Genomic DNA, 9,934 nt, shown 5'->3' on the forward strand with positions numbered 1-9,934 from the left:
TGGGTTCTCTGATGCTCCTGAAGACTGCCACTCCTACTGAATTTCTTTCCACATTCTGAACATTCAAAAGGTTTCTCCCCTCTATGGGTTCTCTGATGCTCCTGAAGACTGCCACTCCTACTGAATTTCTTTCCACATTCTGAACATTCAAAAGGTTTCTCCCCTCTATGGGTTCTCTGATGCTCCTGAAGACTGCCACTCCTACTGAATTTCTTTCCACATTCTGAACATTCAAAAGGTTTCTCCCCTCTATGGGTTCTCTGATGCTCCTGAAGACTGCCACTCCTACTGAATTTCTTTCCACATTCTGAACATTCAAAAGGTTTCTCCCCTCTATGGGTTCTCTGATGCTCCTGAAGACTGCCACTCCTACTGAATTTCTTTCCACATTCTGAACATTCAAAAGGTTTCTCCCCTCTATGGGTTCTCTGATGCTCCTGAAGACTGCCACTCCTACTGAATTTCTTTCCACATTCTGAACATTCAAAAGGTTTCTCCCCTCTATGGGTTCTCTGATGCTCCTGAAGACTGCCACTCCTACTGAATTTCTTTCCACATTCTGAACATTTAAAAGGTTTCTTCCCTGTGTGGGTTCTCTGATGCTCCCGAAGACTGCCACTCTGACTGAATCTCTTTCCACACTCTGAGCATTCAAAAGGTGTCTCCCCTGTGTGGGTTCTCTGATGCTTCTGAAGATGGCCACTCTGGCTGAATTTCTTTCCACACTGTGAGCATTCAAAAGGCGTCTCCCCTGTGTGGATTCTTTGGTGCAGCTGAAGACCGCCACTCTGGCTGAATTTCTTTCCACACTCTGAGCACTCAAAAGGCTTCTCCCCTGTGTGGGTTCTCTGATGCCTCTGAAGACTGCCACTCTCACTGAATTTCTTTCCACACTCTAAGCATTCAAAACGTTTCTCCCCTGTGTGGGTTCTCTGATGCCTCTGAAGACTGCCACTCTCACTGAATTTCTTTCCACACTCTAAGCATTCAAAACGTTTCTCCCCTGTGTGGGTTCTCTGATGCCTCTGAAGACTGCCACTCTCACTGAATTTCTTTCCACACTCTAAGCATTCAAAACGTTTCTCCCCTGTGTGGGTTCTCTGATGCCTCTGAAGACTGCCACTCTCACTGAATTTCTTTCCACACTCTAAGCATTCAAAACGTTTCTCCCCTGTGTGGGTTCTCTGATGCCTCTGAAGACTGCCACTCTCACTGAATTTCTTTCCACACTCTAAGCATTCAAAACGTTTCTCCCCTGTGTGGGTTCTCTGATGCCTCTGAAGACTGCCACTCTCACTGAATTTCTTTCCACACTCTAAGCATTCAAAACGTTTCTCCCCTGTGTGGGTTCTCTGATGCCTCTGAAGACTGCCACTCTCACTGAATTTCTTTCCACACTCTAAGCATTCAAAACGTTTCTCCCCTGTGTGGGTTCTCTGATGCCTCTGAAGACTGCCACTCTCACTGAATTTCTTTCCACACTCTAAGCATTCAAAACGTTTCTCCCCTGTGTGGGTTCTCTGATGCTCCTGAAGACTGCCACTCCTACTGAATTTCTTTCCACATTCTGAACATTCAAAAGGTTTCTCCCCTCTATGGGTTCTCTGATGCTCCTGAAGACTGCCACTCCTACTGAATTTCTTTCCACATTCTGAACATTCAAAAGGTTTCTCCCCTCTATGGGTTCTCTGATGCTCCTGAAGACTGCCACTCCTACTGAATTTCTTTCCACATTCTGAACATTTAAAAGGTTTCTTCCCTGTGTGGGTTCTCTGATGCTCCCGAAGACTGCCACTCTGACTGAATCTCTTTCCACACTCTGAGCATTCAAAAGGTGTCTCCCCTGTGTGGGTTCTCTGATGCTTCTGAAGATGGCCACTCTGGCTGAATTTCTTTCCACACTGTGAGCATTCAAAAGGCGTCTCCCCTGTGTGGATTCTTTGGTGCAGCTGAAGACCGCCACTCTGGCTGAATTTCTTTCCACACTCTGAGCACTCAAAAGGCTTCTCCCCTGTGTGGGTTCTCTGATGCTTCTGAAGACTGCTACTCTCACTGAATGTCTTTCCACATTCTGAGCATTCAAAAGGTTTCTCCCCTGTGTGGGTTCTCTGGTGCTTCTGAAGACTGCCACTCTCACTGAATCTCTTTCCACAAACCGAGCATTCAAAAGGTTTCCCCCCTGTGTGGGTTCTCTGATGCTTCTGAAGACTGCCACTCTTACTGAATCTCTTTCCACACTCTGAACACTCAAAAGGCTTCTCCCCTGTGTGGGTTCTTTGGTGCACATGAAGATAGCCACTATGACTGAATCTCCTTCCACACTCTGAGCGTTGAAAAGTTTTGTCACCTCTGTGTATTCTTTGGTGCACAAGGAACTGTGATCTGTTTCTGAAGTTCTTTCCAGACTGAATGGATTTTCTTGCCTTCATTATCCTGCACTTTGGAAAACATACATGACCCTTTCTTCCATCTGGCTTCTCAACCATACAGCCGCCTTTCTTTCTCTTTGGTCTGCCTTGATTCCTGATGTTTTCTTTCAAGTCTTCATTTTTAACTCTATCTGACCTTTGCTGATGAAGTTCCTCACCCTCCTCATCCCTCTGATCATCCTCTGCTGGAATAAACAGAGAGATCCTGTTAGCACCTGGGAGGGCTGGTAAGGTGTCAGGAACATGGTCTCTTTAAGGTCCAGGAGTTACTGCAGGAGTAAGTTGTCAGGTGCTGTCCATTGTAATAGTCAAGGCATTACACTAGGTTTGGCACCTGCTATCAATTATCCCCTGAAGAATGGTTTGCAGCTGTAGGTAGCTAGATCGCTACAATCTATGACAGGAGGTAATCTAGAAGGTAACATGATTGCCCTAAATAACGTCATTGGAAATTGACAGCTAGGGAACTATAAATTAAGAAACCAGGCAAAGCCCAGACAACTCCTCGATTGTAAGGAATCCTGAGGTTGGTTCCTGGCCTGGGGAGTCGGGGAACTACGTTTGCTGTCTGTGTGCACTGGAAGCAGGAGGAAGCTGAGATTCCGAAGACTTGTTCCTGCCAGCTGGCCTGTTTTGCTGCTTGGGTAAAATTCCCAGGGATAAGTAAATCAGTTAGTAGTAGCTAGAGTTATTGTTGCTTTTCTTTGTGTCATGTTCACTGGAGCTTTTCCTATAGTTTGACTTGTTTTATTTATTCTCTTTTGTAAATAAATTCCTTTTCTTAAACCAGAGAAGCATTGGTCTTTGTACACCGTGTGAAGGGGGTTTTAATGAGTCTAAAGCCTCCTTATCTCTCAGTGAGCAAATAAAACAGCCTGGAGAAAGGGAAAATGTTGACCCAGAGGCTTAAGGAAGGGGTCTGGGTCGGCTAGTTCATGACATGTTGGCAGCGTCGTGATTGATGTTTGCTTAGAAAAACAAAAGCAGCATCAGAGCCCACTGTTTAAATTTGGAAACAGCTAAGAGATAAAGTTTTGTAACAAGCTGAGTAACAGCTGGACGTATCAGGCACTGGAGAGAGGTTAAGATAAAAGAGTTGGTGTACGGAAAAATATTTTTTAGAGTGTTCGTGACACAAAGGTTTAATTTTATTTGTAGAAGTTAGCTAGACTAGGTTAGTAGCAGCAAGAAGATAGAGCATGGACATGCAAGTGGGAGAAACAAAAGTTCCCTACATACCAGCAGGGACAGGAAGTATCAACTTTCTTGACGTTATTTGAAGCAACATGCCAGAGTTATGGTGTCCCGGAAGATAAGTATGTGCAAATATTGTGGCTACATACTTCGGGAAGCTTATCACAAGTGTTACAAGAGATGCAAGCGGGCGGGGTTAATGATTACCAAACATTTAAACGCTTAGCCCTGCAGAGATTTTCCCTGACGGAGGGGGAGTTACGTGCTAAGTTCAGAAAGGCGAAACCTGAGCCCGGAGAGACATTAACTGCCTATATGGCAAGACTGATGAGAACAATAGATCAATGGGCACAGGCAGCAAGTGTGAAAACCTTGCAGGACCTTAAGAACTTAGTGGTGAAAGAACAATTTACTTTAACCATTCCGGAAGAGGTGAATGTGTTGTTACAGGCAAGGAGATCTCAAGACCTCATGGAGATGGCAGAGAGGGCTGAACAAATAATGACTGCAAGGCAAATGTGCGTAAGTCAAGCATTCTTTCCCAGAGAAAGGGAGAGGAGCGTGCAGCAGCGAGAAAGAAACTCAAGGGCGGGAGAACAAACAGCTCGCCCAGGAGAAGGTTACTCGCGAGTAGGTGGCTTTGCAAGCAATGAGAGGCATCCTGCCGATTTAACCTGCTTTTTCTGTCAGCAGAAGGGGCACCGAAAAAAAGAATGTGCACAGTGGTTGCTGAGAAATGCCGGTAAAGCCAACATTCGACTGATTCAAAGGAGTGGCTTGGAGAGCGGCGCCAGCTTCTTGAATGACTGTGAATACCGAGAAAGTACTAATGACTTTGTTTCCACAGCAGAAGCAGGGACATCTGTTAACAGCTTTCTGACAGCGAGGCCGGAAACAGTTGCATCGGAGGAAAGATCAAAGGCATCCAGAGGGCCTGAAGACAGCAGGAACCGGGAGATGGCAACAGCTAGAATGGGAACCATGGTAGTCATGAATGAGCTGAAATTGTTGAGTGCTAATCAGCTTATTCCAACGGAACAGCATCAGTGGATGGAAGAATTTAGAACTGAACTGATTGAAGTAAATCATCAACTAAGACTTAATGGTAGTAAAGACACGGGAGCAGATTTAAGCTCCATAAGGAAAGATCTTTTGGGTCCCAATGTTCAGTATGTGGGTATGGTGAGGGTGGGTCCCTATGATAATGCCTCTAGGCTTGTACCCTTGGTTAGACTGCATGTGAAGTTTAGAAATTGGGAAGGTGAACTGCCTGTCTTAGTGCATAAGAATGAGGCATGTGACTTTGTGATAGGTGCAGATCTATTGTATAAAACTTCTGTTAAAAGGGGACAACAGTTTGGTAAAGACCTTGTGGAAACTGATCCTGGTAGAACAGAGGGAGTATCAATAACATCAGGAAACCGTGGGGTTGTTAAGACGCAAAGAATTAGGATAAGCCCAGAACGTAGGGTGAGGAGAAAAACTGGGAGGGCTTTTAAAAAACAAAGGAGAACCTCACAAGAGTTTCAGGTCCAGCATTATACTAAGCTTTGGAAAAAGTGCAGAAAAGGGCAACTCGAATGATAAAAGGGTTGGAACACTTTTCCTATGAGGAAAGGTTAAAGCGCTTAGGGCTCTTTAGCTTGGAGAAAAGACGACTGAGGGGTGACATGATCGAGGTTTATAAGATTATGCATGGGAAAGAGCAGGTAAAGAAAGAGGTACTTTTCTCCCTTTCTCACCATACAAGAACTCGTGGGCACTCCATGAAATTGCTGAGCGGTCGGATTAGAACGGATAAAAGGAAGTACTTTTTCACCCAAAGAGTGATTAACACATGGAATTCACTGCCACAGGAAGTGGTGGCGGCTACAAGCATGGACGGCTTCAAAAGGGAATTAGATAAGCATATGGAGCAGAGGTCCATCAGTGGATATTAGCCACAAGGTATAGCTAGGGGCTCTGGGGCAAGTGATGCTCTGTCTTCTTGGTGCTTGGGGGGGGGGTCAACAGTGGGAGGGCTTCTAATGTCCTGGCCCCACTGCTGGACCTCCTGATGGCCCCTGGTATTTCTGGCCACTGTGTGACACAGAGTGTTGGACTGGATGGGCCTTTGGCCTGATCCAACATTGGCGTCTCTTATGTTCTTATGTTCTTAAGGCAAGATTTGACCAAGGGGGGAGGGGGGATAATGCCCTTACATCAAGATAAGTAAATAGAGCCACACCCAGGGAAGCCTGGCAAGATTTGTCTACAGTGCAAAGATGCAGCCCAGGGATAATCTTCATATGAAAGTCAGGAAATGAATTTGAAATGTCTTAAGCCTTTTGAAACTGTATTTGTTTTGTGCTAAAATTTAAAAATCCAACTATAAATTTTAGCAAAAGAAAAAGGGCATGTCAGGAACATGGTCTCCTTAAGGTCCAGGAGTCGCTGCAGGAGCAAGTTGTCAGGTGCTGTCCATTGTAATAGTCAAGGCATTACACTAGGTTTGGCACCTGCTATCAATTATCCCCTGAAGAATGGTTTGCAGCTGTAGGTAGCTAGATCGCTACAATCTATGACAGGAGGTAATCTAGAAGGTAACATGATTGCCCTAAATAACGTCATTGGAAATTGACAGCTAGGGAACTATAAATTAAGAAACCAGGCAAAGCCCAGACAACTCCTCGATTGCAAGGAATTCTGAGGTTGACTCCCAGCCTGGGGAGTCGGGGAACTACGTTTGCTGTCTGTGTGCACTGGAAGCAGGAGGAAGCTGAGATTCCGAAGACTTGTTCCTGCCAGCTGGCCTGTTTTGCTGCTCAGGTAAAATTCCCAGGGATAAGTATATCAGTTAGTAGTAGCTAGAGTTATTGTTGCTTTTCTTTGTGTCATGTTCACTGGAGCTTTTCCTATAGTTTGACTTGTTTTATTCTCTTTTGTAAATAAATTCCTTTTCTTAAACCAGAAAAGCATTGGTCTTTGTACACCATTGGAAGGGGTTTTTAATGAGTCTAAAGCCTCCTTATCTCTCAGTGCGCAAATAAAACAGCCTGGAGAAAGGGAAAACGCTGACCCAGAGGCTTAAGGGAGGGGTCTGGGTCGGCTAGTTCATGATATAAGGTCCGAACGCAATAGGAAAGGACTGACCGCCCTTTGGCTTGGGCGAACTTAACCACCACCACCACCACCTTCCACTTGCCCCTAGTATTTAAGGATACCTCACTCCCTCAAGAGGCACAGCCAAGCTGTAAAGTAGAAGGCGTTTCCAAGCCTCCAGATTTCAGGGCCCCAGAAGGCCTCCCTCCCCCCTTACCCAGCAGGCTGTATGACTGTCCCAAACCAAATGTTGCTCAGAACTGAACCAGAAATCCCCCATAACTGTTCCTTGCCTGGTCCCTTGGCATAACCGTGAAGGATACTCACTCTCAGGCACCTCATCTGGGCACGAGATATGATCTTGAGATCCTGTTGAGGAACTCTCCAGCCTTTCTTTGGATGTGAGGCCGTTGTCTGTCTCCACCGTAGCCTCTCTTATACTTCTAGCTTTTTCAGAGAGAGAGAGAGATCATTCTTATAGAAGGAAGGAAAGAAATTCAAGAGAAAATATTCTTCTGGAAGGATGGAATCAGGGTCAAGATCAAAGCCCACAATCCCAAACAGTTTAACAGCAATGGATCTGTGAGGCAAAGCACCCTTCTTCCCCCAAGGGTTAACCTGATTATTAAGTGGACTAGTCTGACTCGCAGGTGTTCGTGATTGGAGTCTCCCTGCAGCTAACATCCTGATCTTCTTCAAGGCCAGACTCCAGAGTGTGGTCATTGGTTAATCTCGAGTACCTGTAAACAGCTGTGTAAACAGGAGGGTGGGGGGTTTAGGAGGGTGCTGACTGTCCGCTAGGCCTCTGTCTGTCCTAGCTGCCATGGGAGTGAGGGGTGACTCTGCAATGTTAACTTTCAGTTCTGCTGTGTTTTCGGTGTTTCCATGATCTCTTCTGCCCAAAGTGACCCCGAAGAGACCGGGAGGTGAGGCAAGAAGCCAGCGCCCAGACCCAAGGAGTCTATGGAAGACTGGAGAATGAGGCAAGGTGTGTGCCTGGGCTCTGGAGAACCGGGACAGTACGCCACTTTCTGCCCAGCCAATCGGACAGCCCAGCCAAAGGGGGAGAGCACCCGCGAGACGCAGGTCCAAGGTGCAGCCAACGCCTGGAGGAGCATGGCTCATGCAACCGAAGGCTCTCCAGTTGAAGGCAACTCTTAATGGGGCTTCGTCCAGCGGAGATTATGTGTCCCAGCCGGTGGGGAAAGGGCCGGGACCTGCTGTAAGAGGCACAACCCAGCAGGTCCGAAAACAGGCAGCGCCACATTCGATGAGCAACACCCCTGCCTGCGAGACCACGGCCCCCACATACAGTGGAGTGCAGGCGTGTTACATTTTCCTGACCCCAAATGTGATGGACATGCGTGAAAAGTGGAGAACCCCGCCTTCCCTCCCTGGGCGAGCGTGTCTAGTCCAAGAAGAGCTCGATTCCATCCCGAAGTAATACAGAGGAAGAGGAGGCAGATGAACTCTCGCCCCCGCCCCCCGAGATTTTACCGGGGCATAAGATGCCCAAAGGGGAACTTGTATGCCATGTGTCCCGCAGAGAAAGAGGAGCTGTGGAAGTTCACTGACAGAAACTTGGCACGGGGGTTCATCCGACCTGCCTCCTCGCCTTTTGCGGCTTCTGTCCTCGTCTGGAAAAAGTAAGACGGGGGGCTGAGGCTATGTACGGATCATAGGGGTTTGAACGCTGTCTCTACCACCAACGCCTACCCCCTCCCACTGATCAAAGTCCTCCTGGTTGAAGCCGCGATGGACAAAATGTTCTCAAAGTTGGATCTGAGAGATACCTACTTTTGAATGCGCACCCGAGAGGGGGATGAGCAGAAAACAGCATTCAACACACTCTTGGGGCAATTCCAGTACCTGGTTATGCCTTTTGGGTAGGCGGGGGCCCCGGGGGTCTTCATGAATTTAATAAAGGGGTTCTGGTTTATCTTGGTGATATCCTGATTTATTCACAAGATAAGGACTCACATGTGACTTTGGTGAGAGGGGTGCTTAAGACGTTGTATGAAAAAAGCCAGGGAAATGCTATAGCTCATAGAATATGCAATATTTATAGCGTGCAACTTACTAGAAAAGACGATATCTCATAAGAAAGTGTAACAATAGCAAGTAAGTACAACAATATTAAAGTCCAAAAGATACAAAAAGGTAGCCAAAAATGACGAAGGCTCCGGATTCCATTACCTTGAAGTTTGCTGCAGCCCTCCAGGTGAGCACATGGTCAATGGCTTCCTTCCTCGTGGAGAGGTCTGTGTATGCTCATAAACTCTGCACCCCAGGAAAAGTGACCTCCTTCCTGCGGCAAGGTGTTATCATCTCTGTTTCCCTTCCCTGGAAAGCCACTGGACTGCCTTCCCCCCTTCCTACCTGTCTGTTCTCTGCCTGGGGGGGGGGGACTTTTAAAACACAGAGTGGAGGTTTTGCTCATTTCAAACCTCTAAAGCAAAAAATGTATTTCTTCACACGTGTCACTGTCCGATTCGGCCCAAACGTGACTTGAGCACAACTGGAGACCCGAGGGTAACACTTTTTCAGAGTGTTTCTTAGCATGCTAACTTCATAACCAGGGGCACAACACTGGCCACATTGCCCCTGGGCAAGAACACACCCATAAACAGATGAAGCTGCCTTCTACTGAATCAGACCCTTGGTCCACTGAAGTCAGTCCTGCCCACTCAGTCCGGCAGCGATTCTCCAGGGCCTCAGGCAGAGGTCTTTCCCATCACCTCCTACCTGATCCTTTCAACTGGAGATGCTGGAGATTGAACCCGGGACCTTCTGCATGCGAAGCAGAGGCTCTGCCACTGTTGCTATTACATATTTTGATTCATGCCTCATGCCAATGGCAGCAATCTGCACCTTTGGCACCTATGAAAGATCCTTACCCAGAAAAGCCACGTTCCCGTAGTTCTCCAGCATGACTTCCCTGTGCAGAGCTCTTTGTCCCGGATCCAGCAGGGCCCATTCTGCCTCCGTGAAAGAGACAGACACCTCCTCAAAGGAAAAGGGTCCCTGAAGGAAAAAGAGGATTCCCTCGTGAGAGATCACGCCAGGCAGGGACTGCACACGGGAAGGGAGTAGTCTGGGAAGGGAGGGTGGGGGGAAAGAGAATGGCTTTCAGAGGGTCTCTCACCCGCCACCCTTGTAGAAACTGCAGGAGCAAAAGCCCCCCTGAGAAAGGAGGAGGGACCCAGGCTGTGTCCCCCCCCCCCCCCCCA

At 47.3% G+C, this 9,934-nt stretch overlaps 1 long non-coding RNA gene across 1 annotated transcript; it reads right to left on the bottom strand.

Moving 5' to 3' along the window:
* Positions 1–2,579: 2,579 nt before the first annotated feature.
* Positions 2,580–9,632, bottom strand: LOC107118703. Its single transcript, XR_001482776.1, has 3 exons — positions 9,602–9,632; positions 7,032–7,151; positions 2,580–2,614 (listed from the first exon to the last, which is right to left on the bottom strand). It is a non-coding gene; the product is annotated as an uncharacterized LOC107118703 (long non-coding RNA).
* Positions 9,633–9,934: the final 302 nt, after the last annotated feature.

Source organism: Gekko japonicus, unplaced genomic scaffold (genome assembly GCF_001447785.1).
Source record: "Gekko japonicus isolate JY-2015 unplaced genomic scaffold, Gekko_japonicus_V1.1 scaffold6371, whole genome shotgun sequence".
Classification (NCBI taxonomy): Eukaryota; Metazoa; Chordata; class Lepidosauria; order Squamata; family Gekkonidae; genus Gekko; species Gekko japonicus.